This window comes from Ursus arctos, unplaced genomic scaffold (assembly GCF_023065955.2).
Source record: "Ursus arctos isolate Adak ecotype North America unplaced genomic scaffold, UrsArc2.0 scaffold_5, whole genome shotgun sequence".
Taxonomy (NCBI): Eukaryota; Metazoa; Chordata; class Mammalia; order Carnivora; family Ursidae; genus Ursus; species Ursus arctos.
This window is the reverse complement of record NW_026623067.1, coordinates 7,356,775-7,378,592: the sequence shown is the minus strand read 5'-3', so window position 1 is coordinate 7,378,592 and position 21,818 is coordinate 7,356,775. Positions and strand designations below refer to the sequence as shown.

General features: G+C 35.0%; 1 pseudogene; it reads left to right on the top strand.

Moving 5' to 3' along the window:
* Nucleotides 1-334: 334 nt before the first annotated feature.
* On the top strand, nt 335-1,294 carry LOC113261414 (olfactory receptor 2AK2-like; annotated as a pseudogene).
* The last annotated feature ends 20,524 nt before the right edge of the window (nt 1,295-21,818 follow it).

The following is a 21,818-nucleotide window of genomic DNA, read 5'->3' as shown; positions in this document are numbered from 1 at the left end:
TTTAACAATGTTATAAATTTATTGAGGAATTGAGTGTGATGAACACATCTGGTGATAAAAAGGAAAAGTCAAAGCTAAGTGGAAATTGAGTGACCATACATTCTCTTAATGTTGTCTTCTGTGTAAAGATTTCTATTTACACATGATCATCCAGGGCTTGCACTCTCAAAGTTACTGTAATATGATAATGTTGTTTTCCACTCATTTTGGGAAGAAAATCAAAGCAGTGCACAGTGTGGATACTTTCCTTGGCTGGAGAAACGGTCTGGTGGCAAATAAACTCATTTAATAATAATCATTTTATTTTTTCTTAAAGGGCAGTCATTGTATTTACATGGAATCTTCAGATATGATCTGCTCTGATATTTTGAATTAATCTTTGAAAACAGGAAATCAAAGTGTTGAAACACACTTCATACTTTCTGGTCTTTTCCAATATGGTCTCATGGACACTTTCCTCTGTGTTGCCATTGTAATCCTCTTTGTAGCGGCTTTGATGGGGAATATCATACTGATCCTTCTCATTCAACTGTACACCAGACTCCACACTCCAATGTACTTTTTACTCAGTCAGCTCTCCTTCATGGATATAATGAACATTTCCACCACAGTGCCCAAGATGACCACCGACTTCCTGTTAAATAGTAAGACCATTACATTTTTAGGCTGTGTGATTCAAACCTTTTTGTTCATGGTCCTTGGTGGAACTGAAGCTCTTCTCCTTGGTTTCATGTCTTATGATTGATATGTAGCCATCTGTCACCCTTTACACTATCCTGTACTCATGAGCAAGAAGATCTGTTGGTTCATGGTCACATGTGCATGGACCAGTGGTTCTATCAATGCTTTAGTACATACATTGTATGTATTTCATCTTCCATTTTGTAGATCACGGGTCATCAACCACTTTTTCTGTGAACTTCCATCTCTATTACAACTGGTGTGTCAGGACACTTCCACATATGAGTACACAGTCATTCTGTGTGGGCTTATTATTCTGCTGTTACCATTCATGGCCATTCTAGCTTCCTATGCCCGTGTACTAACTGTGGTGTTCCAGATGAGCTCAGGTAAAGGGCAAAGAAGAGCCATTTCCACTTGCTCCTCTCACTTGATTGTGGCAAGCCTATTCTATGTTACTGGTCTCTCCACCTATACAAGGCCACACTCCTTGCACTCTCCAGGATAGGATAAGGCAGTGGCAGTGTTTTACACCATGGTCACACCTCTTATGAACCCATTTATCTACAGCCTGCGGAATAAGGAGGTTATTGGGGCCATAAGAAGACAGTAGGTATAATGGCCATTTGTGCACAGAAGTCACCTTAGGAACCCCTATTGATTGATACTGAACAACATTCCACTTTGAACAGAATACTGTTTTGAAGTATGTAAATTCTAGGAAATATATGTGAAATAAATAAACTGATAAATATCTTGATTCCTGCTGGTTTCAGCGTGGCTTAAATTATATATATATATTCTAGTTTTTTAAGCTAGATTGATTTCCAACCTGGAGTCTGGGAAAATGGTGTTATTGTTAATATTATTTAGCTTCTAAATCCATAGATTTAATCTCTGTCAACTTGATGTTTGCATCTCACAAGTATTTTGTAATCTTACTTAAAATATTAAATGAAATGAGGAAATATGATCTATTCAAATACATAGCATTAAAGGGATCTAGGTAAATATATACTGTAATGTAGAGAAGAGTACATAATTCACTCACACATGAATTTATTCAACAACACATTTGATATTTTAACTATGTCTGACTCTGCTACATGCTTTGGTGATATAAGACCAAATAATGATAAGGATTGATAGAAATCTCTGAACATATTACATTTGCATTTCAATGTGGGGAGATATAAAATTAATAAAATAAATATTTAAAAAGAATATTTAAATAGTAGTAATTAATGGGAAAATAGATGGAGTTTGGGATAGGGGGAGCCAGAGAATTTTGTAATTTTACATAAAACGTGCCATGAAGGGACAACTGTGAGAGGAATATTTGGTCAAAATTTTAACTTAGATGAATAAATAATTCAAATGGATGTCATAAACAACGTTCTGGACATTGGAAGAAGTAAATGTAACTTTCTTGAAAATAGAATATAGCAGGTCAAAGAAAATCAAGAAGTATATTGGTGGATTGTAGGTAATGAGTGGAGTTAATGGAGGCAGAATTTGAAATTTTGTAAGGTTTGTTTTTAATCCAAGAAAACTGGCAACCATTGCTGTGCTCGCAGAGAGGATTGAAATGGACAATTGGGAGAGCATTGCATTGGTGCAGTTGTTACAAGTTACCGCCTTTGAGAAAAGTAGTAATGGTGGAGAATCATGAAGTGACCAGTATCCAGAGATTTGTAGAGAGCACATTTTTGTAGCTGCTGTTTTGATATGTTATAAAATGTGAGAAAATCATGAAAAACAGAGAATTGATCTAAGATCTTGGAAAAAAAGCTGCAAGTAAGAATCACCATTATTACTGTTGAGGAAAACCATAGAGCATTATTTCTAATCATTCAATTTCTTTGTGCCCCTTAATTATTAGCACTCAACTCTATTATGGTCATCATTCTGACTTCCATTACCACTGAGAGGAAGCTCTTACTAATAGAATAAAAACGTTCTTTTGTGTATCTGATTTATTTTTCTTAATGTTTATAGATGCAACCTCAATAATACAGGCAATGATACTATTATTTTTATAGATGTCCAGCATTGCATTGTATGCATATATCACTATTGCTTTCATTGGATGTTTTCATACTTTCAGCTATTAAAAATAAAAATGCTATAACCTTCTCTATATAAAACTTTTCTTATGGGCATATGCACTGAATTCTCTTAGTATATAACTAAGAATACAATTGTTTGGTCATACATAAAGTATATGCTTAACTTTAATAAGACAATTAAATTATGGTATTGATATCAAACATTCCAATGAGGAATTTATTAAAACATCCTAGTGTTTATCCGTTGGTGTATTTAATGTAATGGATTGGTGCTACATTTAAAATCTATTTGTGATGACCACTGTGTGTTGCATGGAAGTGTTTAATCACTACATCATACACCTGAAACTAATATTACACTGTCTGTTAACTGACTGAAAATTTTTAAAAATATTTTATTTATTTATTTGAAAGAGAGAGAGCAGGAATTGGGAGAAGCAGACTTTCAGCTTTTCAGGGAGCCTGATGCTGGGCTCCATTCCAAGACACTGAGATCATGACTTGAGCTGAAAGCAGTCATTTAACCAACTGAGCCACCCAGGTGCCCCACCTAACTTGAATTTCAATACAAACTTAAGAAAATATACAAAAGGAAAAATACCAAAAAATACATATTTTTCATATATGTTATAGACTCACTGACATCTATGTGTCCATTTTCCATGATTTTCATAACAATTTTATTTGTGTTAGGTGCACTTATTCTTAATTCAAATAAATTTCATTATTTGGTCCATGGGTATCTTTATTTAGCTTACTTGTTTTTAATATTTAGTGCATCTGTAAGCCCACCAACAATCCAATAATTAAAACAGTAAAATTGTTAGAGCTATTCAGAGTTTCTATCCTTTTCTCATGCCTCCTCCATTGTTCTGAATTTCTAGACTATCATTGCCTTGCTATATTGTTGCATTGCCAAAATATATTCGTGGAAAATTATAGAATGCTATGTAAAATTATAGAACCATCAGTGTTTTGAATAGTATAAAAATGTCCTGTGCTATATGTTATTTGTTTTAGAAGTTTTATTCACTTGACATTATTTTACTATATTATTATAGCTGAATGTAACTTTGGGACATATATTTTATGGTTAGATAAAATTCCCTTTTGTAAACTTTATCAAATACATTGCTGGATAATGGGATATGAAAATGGTTGTTGTTTTGGAATTATGTCACGTGGTTTCTAAAATTGTAGAAATAATAATACATTTCTAAGAGAAATATAAGTTATCCTGGTAATCAACATCTCAAAAATTCATATTGATCGGTTAGGACATTTTAATTTTAAACAGTTGAATGAATCTAAATACTATTTAATTTTGAATGGTTTCCTTGTTTGAAATTGTATACATGTGAACTATGTGTGTATTATATAAAATGGTTATTGACATTACTTGCACATCTAAATTACACTCAGTGTAAAGCCAAAAAAATAAATAAATTTGTGTAGGGGAAGATAAATATATTCTTTCACTCTTCCAAATTATCAGCTGAGGTCCCTGTAACAAAAGACAGACTGACAAAAGAAAACATATACAAATATTCGATAAGCATTTTACAGAGCACAGGTGGTGTCTTAAGAAAATGAAGAAGTATAGATGCAGTTAAACCTCAATGATTTTATATTAGGAGCAGTGAAGTGTGAAGAGTCATGGGAAATGTGATATAAGACAAAAACGTGTATGAACTTCATTTAGAAAACTGATGCAGAGTCCATAGTCTCTCTGAGAAACAAACTGAGGGCTTCAGAGGGGAGCGGGTGGGGGAATGGGATAGACTGGTGATGGGTAGTAAGGAGGGCACTTATTGCATGGTGCACTGGGTGTTATACACAACTAATGAATCATCGAACTTTACATCAGAAACCAGGGATGTACTGTATGGTGACTAACATGATATAATAAAAAAAACATTAAAATAAAAAAAAGAAAGTACTTCCTTTATCTTTAACAGTTTAACCTTATTTAGTGAATTGTGACTTTCCTTATAGAGAATATTTCATCAAAACAGTAATGCTATTTCAGTGTGCTTCGCTTGTGGAAGTTTTAGCTGCAGTTTATCTACTCTATTGACATAAGTTCTTATAAAAATAAATTATTGGCAACATAAAAAAAAGAAAACTGGGGAAAACTAACAGGTTTAGACTGCTCTCAATGTCCTTCAGTCTTGAGTATCTTTTGATCATTACTTTAAATTCTCTATCAAGCTGGAGAATAGACACATGAAAAGATGTTCAATCACTCATCATCAGGGAAATACAAATCAGAACTACAATGACATATTACTTCGCACCAGTCAGAATAGTTAAAATCAATAACACAGGAAATAGCAGGTATTTGTTTGGATGTAGAAAGAAGGGAACCGTCTTACACTGTTGGTTGGAATGCAAACTGGTGCAATCTCTCTAGAAAACAGTATGGATATTCCTCAAAACTTAAAAAAAAATAGAATTAACCTACAATCCAGCAATACTATGTATTTATTATATGCTAATGTCAATTCAACTTTCCTTTGGAATTTCATCTAAATCAGGGAACTGACTATGGATATTGGAGGAGGATGAGGAGGATGGTTGGTAGGGAATTTCTTACTTTTTGGAGAAACAAGTTTCAAGATGTCTTTTGAGTGGTTCTAAAGTAAACACTCACTTTTGCACTTCTCCTTCATCTATCAAGTAAAATAATGTTATTTATGTACTTAAAATGCATCATAGGTGACATAGTCTAAAATGAGTACTTTATGGAAAAGTTTAAACAGCATTTAATGTAAGTGATACTTAGCAGAGTATTATCTTTTGGAATCAGAGGAAAGAGAAAAACTGATTTGATAGCTTTGTATATGTTAAACAAAAGTCCTAAGAATTATGTCTTCACTGAAAAGAAAAATATATATATTATTTATACATATAATATAATTTATTTGTATTCATATAATAAATATGTATAAATTTATAAAAATACATATGTGTAAGTTATATATATACACACATATATGTATACTAATATTCTACATTATATAATAGATATATAGTATATGCTAATTTGATGGAAATTTAAACTATATTTAATACTGCAGGATTTCATGGGCAATCAAGTGTGGTTGATATGTCTGATGATCAAAGACAAGTGAGAGCTAAAGGAAGGCAAATGCCTCAATAACCACACTCTCCCCAAAAGTTGTATGTATAAGTTCAGATTATACCCAGAACATCCATGTACTAGTCTCTGAAATAATAAAAGAACTATATTTAGAGAAGTTTTTATCATTAAATTTTGAAGAGAATACGGGTGAGGTATAGTCTAAATCTTTTACTTGGTTGACAGAAATGGTATGGGGGCATATGCTGATTCAGAAATTTAGTGAGACAGTCAGTATACTGAAAGCCAAGTAAGATATACAACCACAACTGTTGATATGTTTCCATTTTAGATTATGTCATTTTTGTCAATTAAGCATATAACATTTTTGAATGGGTTATGATCAATAGGCAATAATACTGTGTATGCATATTTGTGAGTGTGTTATATGTATAAAAACTGTAACTCTCTAGTTTTCATAACTCCTTCTTGGATACATTCATATATATGTATATATCAATAATTACTTTGAATGTAAATGGACTAACTGCTCCAGTCAAAAGATATAATATGTCAGAATGGGTTTTTTTTTTTTTTTTGCAATTGTGCACTAGTTCCTTTTTTTTTCTTTTTTTTTTTTATAATGATTTTTTATTATATTATGTTAGTCACCATACAGTACATCCCCGGTTTTCGATGTAAGGCTCGATGATTCATTAGTTGTGTATAACACCCAGTGCACCATGCAATATGTGCCCTCCTTACTACCCATCACCGGCCTATCACATTCCCCCACCCCCCTCCCCTCTGTAGCCCTCAGTTTGTTTCTCATAGTCCATAGTCTCTCATGTTTCATTCCCCCTTCTGATTACCCCCCCTTTCTTTATCCCTTTCTTCCCCTACCGATCATCCTAGTTCTTATGTTCCATAGATGAGAGAAATCATATGATAGTTGTCTTTCTCTGCTTGACTTCTTTCACTTAGCATTATCTCCTCCAGTGCCGTCCATGTTGTAGCAAATGTTGAGAACTCGTCTTTCTGATTGCTGAGTAATATTCCATTGTATATATGGACCACAACTTCTTAATCCAGTCATCTGTTGAAGGGCATCTCAGCTCCTTCCACGATTTAGCTATTGTGGACATTGCTGCTATGAACATTGGGGTGCATATGGCCCTTCTCTTCACTACCTCTGTATCTTTGGGGTAAACACCCAGTAGTGCAATGGCTGGATCATAGGGTAGCTCAATTTTTAACTTTTTAAGGGACCTCCACACTGTTTTCCAGAGTGGCTGTACCAACTTGCATTCCCACCAACAATGTAGGAGGGATCCCCTTTCTCCACATCCTCTCCAACAATTGTTGTTTCTTGCCTTGTCTATTTTTGCCATTCTAACTGGCATAAGGTGGTATCTCAGTGTGGTTTTGATTTGAATTTCCTTGATGGCTAATGATTTTGAACATTTTTTCATGTGTCTGTTATCCATTTGTATGTCTTCATTGGAAAAGTGTCTGTTCATTTCTTCTGCCCATTTTTTTGATTTGTTTATTTGTTTCTCGTGTATTGAGTTTGAGAAGTTCTTTGTAGATCTTGGATACCAGTCCTTTATCTGTAGTGTCATTTGCAAATATATTCTCCCATTCCGTGGGCTGCCTCTTAGTTTTTCTGACTGTTTCCTTGGCTGTGCAGAAACTTTTAATCTTGATGAAGTCCCATAAATTCATTTTATCTTTTGTTTCTCTTGCCTTTGGGGATGTATCATGAAAAAGGTTGCTTTGGCCGATGTCATAGAGGTTGCTGCCTATGTTCTTCTCTAGAATTTTGATGGACTCCAGTCTCACATCGAGGTCTTTCATCCATTTGGAGTTTATTTTTGTGTATGGTGTGAGATAGTGGTCAAGTTTCATTCTTTTGCATGTAGCTGTCCAATTTTCCCAGCACCATTTATTGAAGAGACTGTCTTTTTCCCACCGGATGTTTTTTCCTGCTTTATCAAATATTAGTTGCCCAAAGAGCTGAGGGTCCATTTCTGGGCTCTCTATTCTGTTCCATTGGTCTATGTGTCTGTTTTTGTGCCAGTACCATGCTGTCTTTGTGATCACAGCTTTGTAGTACAGCTCGAAATCCAGAATGGTTAAAAAACAAAAGCCATTTATATGCTGCCTATAAGAGATTCACTTTAACCCTAAAGATACATATAGATTGAAAGGGAGGGCATGCAGAAACATCTACCATGCAAATGGATGTCAAAAGAAAGCTGTAGTAGTAATACTTACTGGACAAAATTGGTTTTATTTATTTTTTTTTAAAGATTTTATTTATTTATTCAACAGAGATAGAGACAGCCAGCGAGAGAGGGAACACAAGCAGGGGGAGTGGGAGAGGAAGAAGCAGGCTCACAGCAGAGGAGCCTGATGTGGGGCTCGATCCCACAACGCCGGGATCACGCCCTGAGCCGAAGGCAGACGCTTAACCGCTGTGCCACCCAGGCGCCCCCAAAATTGGTTTTAAAACAAAGATTGTAACAAGATACAAAAAAGGACACCATATAATAATAAAGGCGATAATCCAACAACAAAATGTAATAATTGTAAATATTTATGCACCCAAGACGACAGCAACCGAATACATATAACAGTTAATAACAAACATTAAGCAACTAATTAAGGGTAATACAAGGATAGTAGAGGACTTTTAAACTTCACATACATCAGGGGACAGATCATCCAAAGAGAAAATCAACAAGGTGGGGCTACTGGGTGGCCCAGTCAGTTAAGTGTCATACTCTTGATTAAGCTCAGGTCATGATCTCAGGCTTCTGAGATGGAACCTCATGCCAGTCTCCATGCTGGGCACAGAATCTGCTTAAGATTCCCTCTCTCCTTCTTCCTCTGCCCCTCACTCCACTCTAAAAAAAATACATAAATAAATAACAATGGTTTTGAATGAATACTGGGCCAGATGATTTTAACAGAATTATTCAGAATAGTCCCATGACAGCAGAATACACATTCTTCTCAAGTGTGCATGGGATATTCTCCAGAACAGATCACTCATTAGGCCACAAAAAAGCATCATCAAATTCAAAAAGAGCAAAGTCATACAATGAATCTTTTCTGACCACATGCTATGAAACTAGAAATCAACCACAAGTGAGAAAAAATGAAAAAGTTCTGGAGAGACCAAAAATATATGGTAGTTAAATAGCATGGTACTAAACAATGAATGTTTCAACCAATAATAAAAGAAAAAAAGTAACAAGTACATGGAAACAAAGGAATATGAAGACAATACAGTTCAAAATCTCTGGGATATATCAGCAAAAGCTGTTCTAAGAGGGCAGGTTTTAGCAATACAGGCCCAACTCAATAGGGAAGAAAAATCTTGAACAACAAAAACTTGCACCTAAAGGAGCTAGGAAAATAATTCTACCAACACCAAACTACCAGAAGGATGAAAATAATAAAGATGAAAGCAGAAATAAATGATATAGAAAAAGAATAGACAGTAGAACAGATCAATGAAATGAGGAGCTGGTTCTTTAAAAAGATCAAGTAAATTGATAAAGCTCTATGGGTGCTTGGGTGTCTCAGTCAGTTAAGCATCTGGATCTTGATTTTGGCTCATGTCATCATCCCGGGGTTGTGAGATTGAGCCTTGTGTGGGGCTTCTCACTCAGTGGGGAGTCTGCTTGAGATTCTCTCTCTTCCTCTTCCTTTGCCACTCCCCCCGCTCTCTCAGTCAGGCGGTCTCTCTCTCAGATAAATAAATAAAATCTTTAACAACAGATTAATGGATAAAGAAGATGTGGTTCATATATACAATAGAATATTACTCAGCCATTAGAAAGTATGGATACCTACCATTTGCATCAACATGGATAGAATAGGAGGGGTTTCCGCTAAGTGAAATAAGTCAAGAAGAGAAGGACAATTATCATATTGTTTCACTCATATGTGGAATATAAGGAATAGCACAGAGTATCTAGAGGAAGGGAGTGAAAAAATATGAGAAACTCTGGACTCTAGGAAACAAACTGAGGGTTACATATGGCGATGGTGAGAGGCTGGATGGGGAAACCAGGTGATGGGTATTAAAGAGGGCACATGAAGTGATGAGCAATAAGTGTTATATGCAACTAATGAATCATTGAACACTAAGTCAAAAACTAATGATGTACTATATGTTGGCTAATTGAACATAATAAAAAAAATGATAAAGCTCTAGCCAGATTCATAAAAAAAGAATGAAAGGACACAAATAAACAAAATTACATTAGAGAGGGGAAATAACAACCAAGATCACAGAACTACAAACAATAACAAGAAAATATTATGGTAAGAGGCACGATGGCAGAAGAATCTGTTCTCTTGAATTTAGCTAGATAACTATCATATCATTCTGGACACCCATAAATTCAACCTGAGATGTAAGAAAAGAATATCTGGAACTCTATACGTGGAAAATGACAACTTTTTGCAAGGTAGGACATGTGGAGAAATGAATCTGAGGGGAGATATCAAAAGATAAACAGTAGGGGTAGGGAGCCTCAGTAAAGCAGCTACCAGAAAGTGATATAGGCCCAGAGGGCAAAATCCAAACCCTTAGAAATCCTCTCCAGTGAGAGACATCCCTGCCTGAGAGGAGCTCAGGGCATGAAAAGGGACAAAATTTTAGGTGGGGCAGTGTGGTCTCAGGATGGCTGGAGTCACAGAAATGATGGGTGTGCCTGAGCTGTAGAGTTCCTAAAGTTTGGGATGGGGAAACTGGTTATAGTCAGCAAGCCTGGGAGAGGCTTTCAGCTTGGTTCACCATAAACTGAGAGCCAGGGCTCAATTGGGTGACAGTTCTCTGCATGCAGACCATGCAAAGGACAGGAAATGGGGCCTCTCTGCCTTCCACACAGAGTTGGTGTGTCAACAGTATGGCAACTGCTCTCTAATCCAGGGCCCTACAAGGTACATTAACACAGGACCCTCCTACTTCCCCCAGGAGATTGGTGTGGATGTGCACTGCAGGAGTCTGCAGAGTTTGGCACACAAAAGACTGAAGACTGATTATCGCTGAGGGTTTACTGAAGAGAGAGGACCCAGATCTTTCAGTTCTGGGGCTGGAGATCAGCCATGGCCATTTTTTATAACAATCTTTTCTTATGTTATGTTAGTCACCATATAGTACATCCCTAGTTTTGATGTAACGTTCTATGATTCATTACTTGCGTATAACACCCAGTGCTCCATGCAATACGTGCCCTCCTTAATACCCATCACAGGCCTATCCCAATTACCCACCCCCCTCCCCTCTGAAGCACTTAGTTTTTTTCTCAGAGTCCACAGTCTCAAATGGTTCATTCCCCCTTCTGTTTACCCCACTTCCTTCTTCCCTTTCTTCTCCTACTGATCTTCCTACTTCTTATATTCCATAAATGAGTGAAACCATATGATAATTGTCTTTCTCTGCTTGACTTATTTCACTTAGCATTACCTCCTCCAGTCCCATCCACATTGCTGCAAATGTCGTGTAATCGTTCTTTCTGATGGCTGAGTAATATTGCATTGTATATATGGGCCACATCTTAATCCAGTCATCTGTTGAAGGGCATCTCAGCTCCTTCCACAATTCCACTATTGCAGAAAATGCTGCTATGAACATTGGGGTGCATATGGCCCTTCTGTTCACTACGTCTGTATCTTTGGGGTAAATACCCAGTGGTGCAATTGCTGGATCATAGGGTAGCTCAATTTTTAACTTTTTAAGGGACCTCCACACTGTTTTACAAAGTGGCTGTACCAACTTGCATTCTCACCAACAATGTAGGAGGGATTCCCTTTTTCCACAGCCTCTACAACATTTGTTGTTTTCTGCCTTATCAATTTTTGCCATTCTACCTGGCATAAGGTGATATCTCAATGTGGCCATTTTTATTTTGATTCTCTAAAGAGGTACAAAAAGCCTTCAGAGAACAAAAGCCACACGGAAGCCCAGCTTACACTGAGCCTGCTCCCCTGGCAAGTGGTGGTGCAACTATGCCCAAGAAAAGACACCTGAGTAGGAGTGGAGCAGGCCCCTCTCCCATTAGGCCAGGTGTAAAAACAACTGATTACCAGTTACGGCCACATAAGATTCGAAAACTGTAGCACAAGGAAAATAGTATGTAAAATTGGAGGTTTTGTCTCATGACTCATTATCTTTTTGTTTAAAATTTTCCATTTTTTTCTTCTTTTTTTGCCTTTCAACTATTTTCTTATTTTATCAACTGTTCATTTTAAGTCTTTTCTTAACTTTCATTTTTTACATTTACTTTTTATAGATATAATTTTTTTTCATTTTTGTCTTCCTTTCACTCTATTCAATTTTAGTTTGGTATATATATAAGTTTGGTTTTCTTTACAATTTTGGGACATAGAGTCCTCTAACACACAGACCAAAATCCAGTCAGGACCAAGAGGGCCATCCTGCTTTGTCCACCCTATGAGATTATGTCCCTCCCCCCTTTTATTTCTTCTTTGCTTTTGTCTTTTTATTTATTTATTTTTTATTTTTTGTTTTCTGACCTCTTTGGATTTGTCTAGTTTGTATTTTTCTTAGGTCATGGTTGATATTTTTTTTATTCTGAGCACTTGTTCATCCATTCTTCTCTTAGCAAAATAACTAGAAGTAGAAATTCAAACAAAAGAAAGAACCAGAGGTAATACTCCCTGCCATAGATCTTCTCAATATGGATATAAATAAACTGTCAGAGCTGGAATTCAGGATAATAATTATAAAGTTACCAGTTGGACTTGAACAAAAAGCATAAAAGACACTAGAGAATCTCTTAGTGCAGAAAAGAGATCTAATCAGGTTGAGATTAAAAATGATCTAAATGAGATTCAGTCTAAATTGGATGTTCTAGCAGTTAGGGTAAACAAGGATGAAGAGAGAGTAAGTGACCCAGAAGACAAGTTGATGGAAAGGAAGGCAAAGGTAAAGAGAGAAAAACAACTAATAGGCCAAGAGGAGAGGCTTTGCAAAATCAGTGCTGCTACAAAATGTACCAACATCAGAATTATTGGGGTGTCTGAGGGTGGAGAGGGAGAGGGCCAGAAGATGTATTTGAGCACACCATAGGTGAGAACTTCCCTAATCTGGACAAGAAAACAGGCATTCATGTGCAAGAGATAGAGAGGACACCTTCCAAAATAAATAAAAATATAGATCAAAACCCCTACATATAATAGTGAAGCTTACAAAATTCAGAGATAAAAAGAAAATCCTGAAAAAAGCTCAAGACAAGAGTTTCCTAACCTACATACATAGGTCATACTTACATCAGACCTATCCACAGAGACCTGGCAGGGCAGACAATGCTGGCATGATATTATTCGGGGTTCTAAAAGAGAAAAACATGCAGCCAATAATACATTATCCAGTAAGGTTGTCATTGAGAATGGAAGGAGAGATAAAGAGCTTCCAGAACAAACAGAAGCTGAAAGAATATGTGACCAAGGGGGATCCTATAAGCAAAGAGAGTGCCCAGTAAAGTCACAAGATATAAAATTAATGTGCAGAAATCCATTGAATTTCTACATACTAATAATGAAGCAACAGAAAGAGAATTTAAGAAAACAATCCCATTTACAGTTGCACTGAAAACAATAAAACCTAGGAAAAAACCTAACTAAAGAGGTGGAAGAACTGTATTGTGAAAACTATAAAAAAACTGAAGAAAGAAATTGAAGACAAAGCAAAGAACTCAAAAGACATCTCATGCTAATTGTTGAAAGAACAAACGTTCTTAAATTGTCTATATTATCCAAAGCAATTTACATATGTAATGCAATTCTATCAAAACACCAATAGTATTTTTCACACGACTGGAACAAAAGAATATACTAAAATTTATATGGAATCAGAAAAGACCCTAAGTAGCCAAAACAGTTTTGAAAAAGAAAATGAAAGCTGGAATATCACAATTTTAGATTTCAAATTATATCGCATAGCTGTTATAATCAAAGTATGACAGTGTAATCAATGGTACTGGTGTAAAAATAGACACATAGATCAACAGAACAGAATAGAAAAACCACAAACAAACACAACTTTATGGTCTGTTAATCTTCAACAAAGGAGGAAAGAATGTCCAATGGGAAAAAGCCATTTCTTCAACAAATGGTGCTGGGAGAACTGGTTAGCTATATGGGAAAGAATTAACCTGGTCTACTTTCCTATACCAAATGTAAAAATAAACTCAAAATGAATTATAGACCTAAATGCAAGACCTGAAACCATAAAAATCCTAGAAGAGAGGACAGGCAGTGATGTCTCTGACATTAAGTGCAGCAACATTTTTCTAGATAGCTCTCCTGAGGCAAGGGAAATAAAAGCAAATATTAACTATTGGGAGTACATTAAAACGAAAACTTCTGTACAGCAAAGGAAACAATCAACAAAACTAAAAGACAACCTCCTGAATCAGAAAAGATATTTGCAAAGGACATAGCCAATAAAGTGTTAGTTTCCAAAATGTATAAAGAACTTAGCAGCTCAGCTCCCAATAAACAAATAATCCAATTAAAAATGGGCAGAAGACATGAAGAAACATTTTTCCAAAAAAGACATGATAATAACAAACAGACACCTGAAAAGATCTCAACATCACTCATTATCAGGGAGATTCAAATCAAACTACAGTGAAATACCACCTCATACCTGTCAGAATGGCTAATATCAAAAACAACAAGAACAAGAACAAGAACAAGAACAACAACAACAACAACAACAACAACAACAACAACAAGGGTTTGTGCAGATATGAAAAAGGGACCCTTTTACACTGTTTATGGGAATACAAACTAGTCTAGTCCCTGTGTAAAAGAGTATGGAGGTTCCTGAGAGAGTTAAAATCAGAACTATTGTAAATTCCAGTAACCACACTACTAGGTATTTACCCAAAGAATGCAAGAAAAGCAATTGAAAAGGATATATACAGCCCTATGATTACAGCAGCATTATTTACAATTGTCAAATTCTGGAAGATGGAATATTCTTCAACCATAAGAAAGAATGAGATCTTGGCCATTTGCTGGTTGGAGCTAGAGTGTATTATGCTAAGTGAAATAAGTCAGTCAAAGGAAAATGGATTCCATAAGATCTGTATGTTAACTATAGTAGAATTGAAAAAGTAATAATTGAAAAATTTAAAAATTAAGCTGGGGAAAAAAGAGAAGAGATGGGTTCATTTATTTTTAATTTTATGTGAGTATTGTTGACATGTAATGTTACATTATTTTGGTGCACAACATAGAGATTCCACAAGTTTAAATATCATGTTGCTATGTCACCACAAGTGCAGACACCACAGTCACCACACAGCAGTATTACAATATCAATGACTATATTCCTTATGCTGTGCCTATTAATCAAAATGGGTTTATTTATTATTGTAGCGTGGGGAGAACCCGTTTAGTGGAATCATAGGACATTTCAGGAAGAAAATTATAGAAAGAATATATAATATTAAGTTTGTGCTAGGTGATTGTGCAAGCATTTTAGGAAGTGGGGTTTGCTTTGGATTGCTGCTGTCAGCAAGCATGAGTAATTCTATGACAGGCTGTCTTAATAACTCTTACACACAGGTGAACCATATCAGACCAAGTCTAATGCAGTCATTGGTAACAAAGGCAGTCATTCATTCATAGGGAAGGGAAATGCTCAGTAGTTTTTGTGACTTGAGTTATGTTCATGTTTGTTGTGTCCATGTTCAGACAGGATTGGGCAGGGTCTTGTTTTTGCATTGGTCCATCATGGTCACAGAGTTGCTGTGTATAATGTTGATGGTATTAGTTTCCTATTGCTGATATAACACATTGCTATATCCTTATCACCTTAAAAAACAGCAATTTATTTCCTTACACTTCATGTGGTCAGAAGCCTGAAATTGTTCTCGCTGCGCTAAAACTAGTCATTGTCAGGTTGCATTTCCTCTGGAAAATCTAGAAGAGATGACTTTCCTTGCCTTTTCACTTTCTAGATGTATCCTGTGCTCCATGGTAGGTGCCCTCCTTCACTGACTTTTGATGTCAGCAACGTTGAGCTGAAACCTCACACTGCCATTTCTCTGATTCCTCCAGTTCCTGCTCCCACCTTTAACGACCCTCATGATTAGTTTGTGTTCATATTGATATCCCTCATAATCTATTTTAAAGTCAAGTGATTAGCAACTTTAATTCCATCTGTAACCTGGACTTTGCTTTACCATATAACCCAATATATCCACAGCATCCAGAGAATAGAACACAGAATTTGCTTTGCCATATAACCCAACATATCCGCAGTGTACAGTGAATAGAGCACAGACATGTTTTTGCCCCATTTTCCCATTTTTATGGTCACCATATGGCTTTTTGTGAACTTGTGTATATTTAATAGAAGAACACCAAGGCCAGCTCCAAGCATTACCAATGCCTTCCTATAATACCTCAACTATGAATATCAGGGACTGCTTATTTCAGGTGAACAATATTTTATTTATTTACCTAGACTATTTTTAATAATATGTTTTATTATATTATGTTAGTCACCATACAGTACATCCCTAGTTTTTGATGTAAAGTTCCATGATTCATTACTTGCGTATAACACCCAGTGCACCATGCAATACATGCTCTCCTTAATACCCATCACCAGCCTATCCCATTCCCCCACCCCCCTCACCTCTGAATCCCTCAGTTTGTTTCCCAGAGTCCAGAGTCTCTCATGGAACCTAGACTATTTTTATAACATTTGGTTGGTGGATTTTTTGAGGTTTATCTATCTTACTGTACTACTATAAATTTTCCATGCTGCTGTATCCATTTATACACTTCAGTTAAAAATGTTACCACTTCAATAAAAATTTAAAATGCATTACAACTAATTAATTAAAGAAGTGCAAGTTTACAATGATTGCATTGAAGTATATGGTGCTGTTTGGTTATGTATTAGAGGGTTTTTCTTAGTCCTATATATGTAGAATCATGAAAATACACCTCTAAGCACAATGTATATTACCCAGTAAATCCTCAATAAAAATAATACTTTTGATAATTGTTAGTGCTGTTTTTAATATCATTATTATGCAATATTGTTGTTTTTTCTTATTTAACTAACTTATCCATAATCACCAGCCTTTGTTCTCTCTATATATTTTCCTCTCATGTCTCACTTCATTAAAAACATCTATTGATAAATACCTGTATAAAGATAAAATTTTAAAAACCATTTATATATTGGTTTGGGGAATTATACCAAAATTAATGAATTTAATTTAATTAACTTAAGGTAATACTGAATACTTACGTTTTGGTCATAGTAAACAATTGTAACGATCTCCAACTTTTAGGAATGTATTTGTTGTCAGTTTGTTTGTCTGTTTGTTTAATTTCTTTCCCGCAATACTATCTATCAATCAGAAAGAAAAAAAAATGACTTGAGCAAAAGAAAAAAAAAGAAGAAAGCAAACATGTATTTGGCATATCTAGTGCTTCCTATTCACTGTATAAATTAAATTCAATAAATAACTATGGGGGAGACATTATTACCCCCCTTTTATAGGGGATTAAAATGAAGCTTAGATTGCACATGTAACTTACCCCAATCATATATCTAGAAAGTTTCAAGAATATAAAGATTGCATTTTTGAAAGTTTTTTGTTTTTTTTTATTTTTGTTTTTTTGTTTTTTTTGTTTTTTTTGTGGGGTGGATACATTTCATTCTGTCTCCTATGTAAGTACTAGATTTTCTTGACACATCGGTTATTACAGAAATATAGGCTAGCAGGATTGAAGGCACTCCTGGGTAGTTTACAGATGTTACCTCATTTAACACTATTATGTAGCGGATGCCACATTCAAATTCATCATTTCCTGATTTTAGCATTATGTGAGTCAAACAGGACATATCTTCAGGGATCAACTATCCTGAGATTTTAAAATAATCCACATGGGGATAATAAATGGAGAAGGTGTTTGGTCATCTGTATTCTTTTAAATGCCTTCCTACTGGCATTTCCAGAGCCTGGAACTCAGAACGCCTTAAGCTTTAGCCAGGTGACATGCACTTTATATTAGAACAGAAGCATTTTCTGAATTCCAAATAGTGATTTGGGTGTCAGAGCCATGGATCATTAGGCACCTATCTATGGTGGCTTCCCCTGAAGCAGGTGAGTTCCAGGACTCTGAGACTGGGTGCATAAAATGTAAGGTCTTGTTCTCTAGTGCTTTTAGTTGTCTATTTAATTCCATTATTTTAAGGACTCATAATCCATGGAAAGGCATCCATAGAAAAACAGAGAAATTAAAATATGAGGATTTTTTAAATGTTTTTTTAATTATATTATTTAGTCACCATACAGTACATCACTGGTTTTGATGTAAAGTTCGATGATTCAATACTTGCATATAACACCCAGTGCAGCATGCAATGAGTGCCTTCCTTACTACCCATCACCAGTCTATCCCATTCCCCCACCCCCCTCCCCTCTGAAGCCCTCAGTTTGTTTCTCAGAGAAAATGTGAGGATTTCACTCAACGACAGTCTAACTATTCTCTTTTACTCTGCCAAAAACATTTTATTGATTTTCAAAACATGGACTTGCCTCTCTCTCAATTAATAGAATATATAATACCATTCTGGATGTTGTATTGTGTGGCATAGTGGTAATTTTAATACTTTCATAATATAACTTTTTATTACACTTTGTAAAGGATTGTGAAAAATCGTTTGTGCATATAGGGTATTTTTCACATTCTTTTGGGTTGTATTTTAGAATGATATCTGGAAGGACATATATCAGTGATTCCAAGGGATAAGGGTAGTCTTACAGTTCTCACTTAACATTTTCAAACTGAAATATAAGGACATTTTTCATTTTTATCCTACAGTTAATTTTTACTATATTCTAACTGGTAATACATGTTAGAAAGTAAAACTTAAATCCAGTATTAAAGATATTAAAACAATTCTTTTCTTTATCTGTGTCTCTTTAATTTCCTCTGAGAACATACATTTTCTATGCTTATGTAAATGTGTCTTTATCAAATATTAATTATGCATAGTATATTGATTTCAGGAAACCTGAAATTTGGTCCCTGCTCAACCCCCAAGTTAGATGAATGTATCTGGTTTCATTATATACTTCCTCTATTCATCAGTTTCCCCTAGGAAAATTGTGATTTTTTACATGAAAGCAGTAGTGACTGCTATTTACTGATACTTGCTAATTCTGTGATTAATTAACTACTCTCTGTATACTATCTTATTTTATTATTGCAGCAACCATGTAATGTAATCAAGGATTCACTTTATGCACTTTTATTCACTTTTTAAGGACTCACTTTTAAACCACAATCTTGAGACCCATAGGATATAAGAATGTGCTTTACTTCACTGAACTTGCAATTGTTGGAATACATCCTAAAGTGTGCTCTGACTGAGGCACAAGTCCATGTGCTTAACCTTCTCAATTCTCCCTGCTTGGATTGTGCATGACTTGGAACCTAATGAGGGGGTTCTTTATGTAGCTTGAACTGTAGAGAGGACAAGAGTTCATGCGTTTCCTTGGTTTAATCAACATTCCTATAGTTATTTTACATATGTTTTAATGCACTCACAAATTTATTTTTAAAATATTTATTTTGAATTTCTTGTTTGTAATGAGATTCATTTTGTAGGAAAAGTGAGCCTGGGAATGCATCCATCCAGAAAGTATAAAAACCAGTTCACTTTTTAAAATCCATTTATCAATTACATGAAAGATAATCATTTAGTGTAGCCTATGACATTGAGTCCATTATTTATTTTTTTTGTTAATATGTCAATATTCTTATCAAGATAATATCAGAATAAACCTGAGAGAACTAATATGAACTTCAGAACATAACTTCCAGAAATTCGGTTTTGGATTGATGGTACTTCATTGGTACCTGGTTTCTCCCCCTTGACTTTCCAGATACAAATCATCTTCTCACATCTCAGCTACTTCACATGCTATTCCAAAATAATACTAGTATCTGTTTCTTTTAGTTCTTGTTGTATTGGATGAGACATTATGTATTAAGGGCTTCTTGTAGTCCCTGAATACTATTTTCTACAATTTTTTGTCAGGTTGGTGATATCTGCATTGCTAAATCTGTAGTAAGTTCATGAGAATCAGGGTCATTCAGTTTTTTGTTTATTTGTTTTTGTTTGTTTTGTTTTGTTTTTAAAGTGCAAAGAACTTTATTATCTGCAAATTTTGTCATATCTAACAGCCTATAATAAGGTAGTCAGTGAACAAACATTTTTGCACACTTACTAGGTTAAAAATACTTTAACTATTAAAGAAAAGACCATAATAAAATACAGAAACTCAGTGTATGCTTCAAATAACAAATGTCATGGGGGAGAACAAACAAATATTTATAAGGTATTGAGAGCTTTGACAAAGTAAGATAGATATGGTCATATATATTTTATATTACTTTTATTATCTTGTTACAATTGAACCTATCCACGAATAATGACAATTATGTTAAAATTATACAATAATCATGGAGAGAGATAACAGTTTTTGAGCATTTACTCTGATTCAAAAACTGTACTAAAACAATGAAATCTTATTTCATTCTAAAATATTATTATTACACGAAAGAGAGAAAAACTGAGGCAGAGGAAGGTTCAGAAGCTTGTACAAGCTCATTCAATAGTGTGGAGTGAAGACAATACAACCCTCCTCCATAAGTATATGTGAAACAAACCCTCACTTGTCCCAGTCTTCAGATTACAAATAAATAACTGAGATTAAAAAGATTAACTTGCCAAGGTCATACAAAATCAAGTAGCAGTGTCAGAGACATTCACTGTTCACTAAATACCCATGTGTGCTTGTAATTTTTAGGCCCCTTCTCTTGAGGTTAAGTGAGGTTAGGGGACTAGTGCTGGCAAAAGGGAACTGATAGAAAGTGTCATATTGGGGCACCTGAGTGGCTCAGTCCTTAAGCGTCTTTCTTAAGCTCAGGGTGTGATCCCAGCATTCTGGGATTGAGCCCCACATTGGGATCCTCTGCTGGGAGCCTGCTTCTTCCTCTCCCACTCCCCTGCTTGTGTTCCCTCTCTCGCTGGCTGTCTCTCTCTCTGTCAAATAAATAAAAAAAATCTTAAAAAAAAAAAAGTCACGTGTAGTTCCCAGACAGAAGATCCATAAGACCTGGAAAGCATCTTTTAAAATGGTAGTATCACAAAATATAAGTAGGTTGGATTGTTAACAGATCTAAGGTTTTCTTGTATGTATGTATGTATATATGTATGTATGCATTTGTTTGTTTATTTATTATGTCCAATTAGCCAGCATATAGTACATCATTAGTTTTTGAATATTTAGGATCTAATTGAAAAAAAGAAGGACCACATTAGGACCAGCCCAAAATATTGGTCAATGAGGTATTTAACATAGAACATACAGATGGGAATGGTGAAGCTTTTCTTTTTCTGAGAAAACCACATTTAAGTGTGAATAGAAATGAAACAATGAATCTAAAAAGATGTTGGATTCTGTGTAATCATAGGTTTTATACAAACAAAAATAAGATAATGAGATTTTTTATCCTGCTTCTTTTTTATTAGTTTCAGAGGTAGAATTTAGTGATTTATCAGTTGCATACAATACCCAGTACTCATTACATCAAGTGCTCTCCTTAATGCCCATCACTCAGGAATCCCAGTCCCCCAACCACCTCCCCTCCTGTTTTTAATGTACAATAAAACAACACAGATGATTAGATATACTCTTGACTTGTAAATCTACCTTATAATTTAAAACTGTAGACTTAAACACAATTGAATCAAATTGTTCACAGGAAATACCGAAGAATAAGTTTGTATCTTTTAATCTTTGTGCTTACATGTAAAAAATGGAAGACATTATTTTATGTATCATAAATTATGTGTCATAGTACAATTATTAAAATATATGTTATATTAAAACACA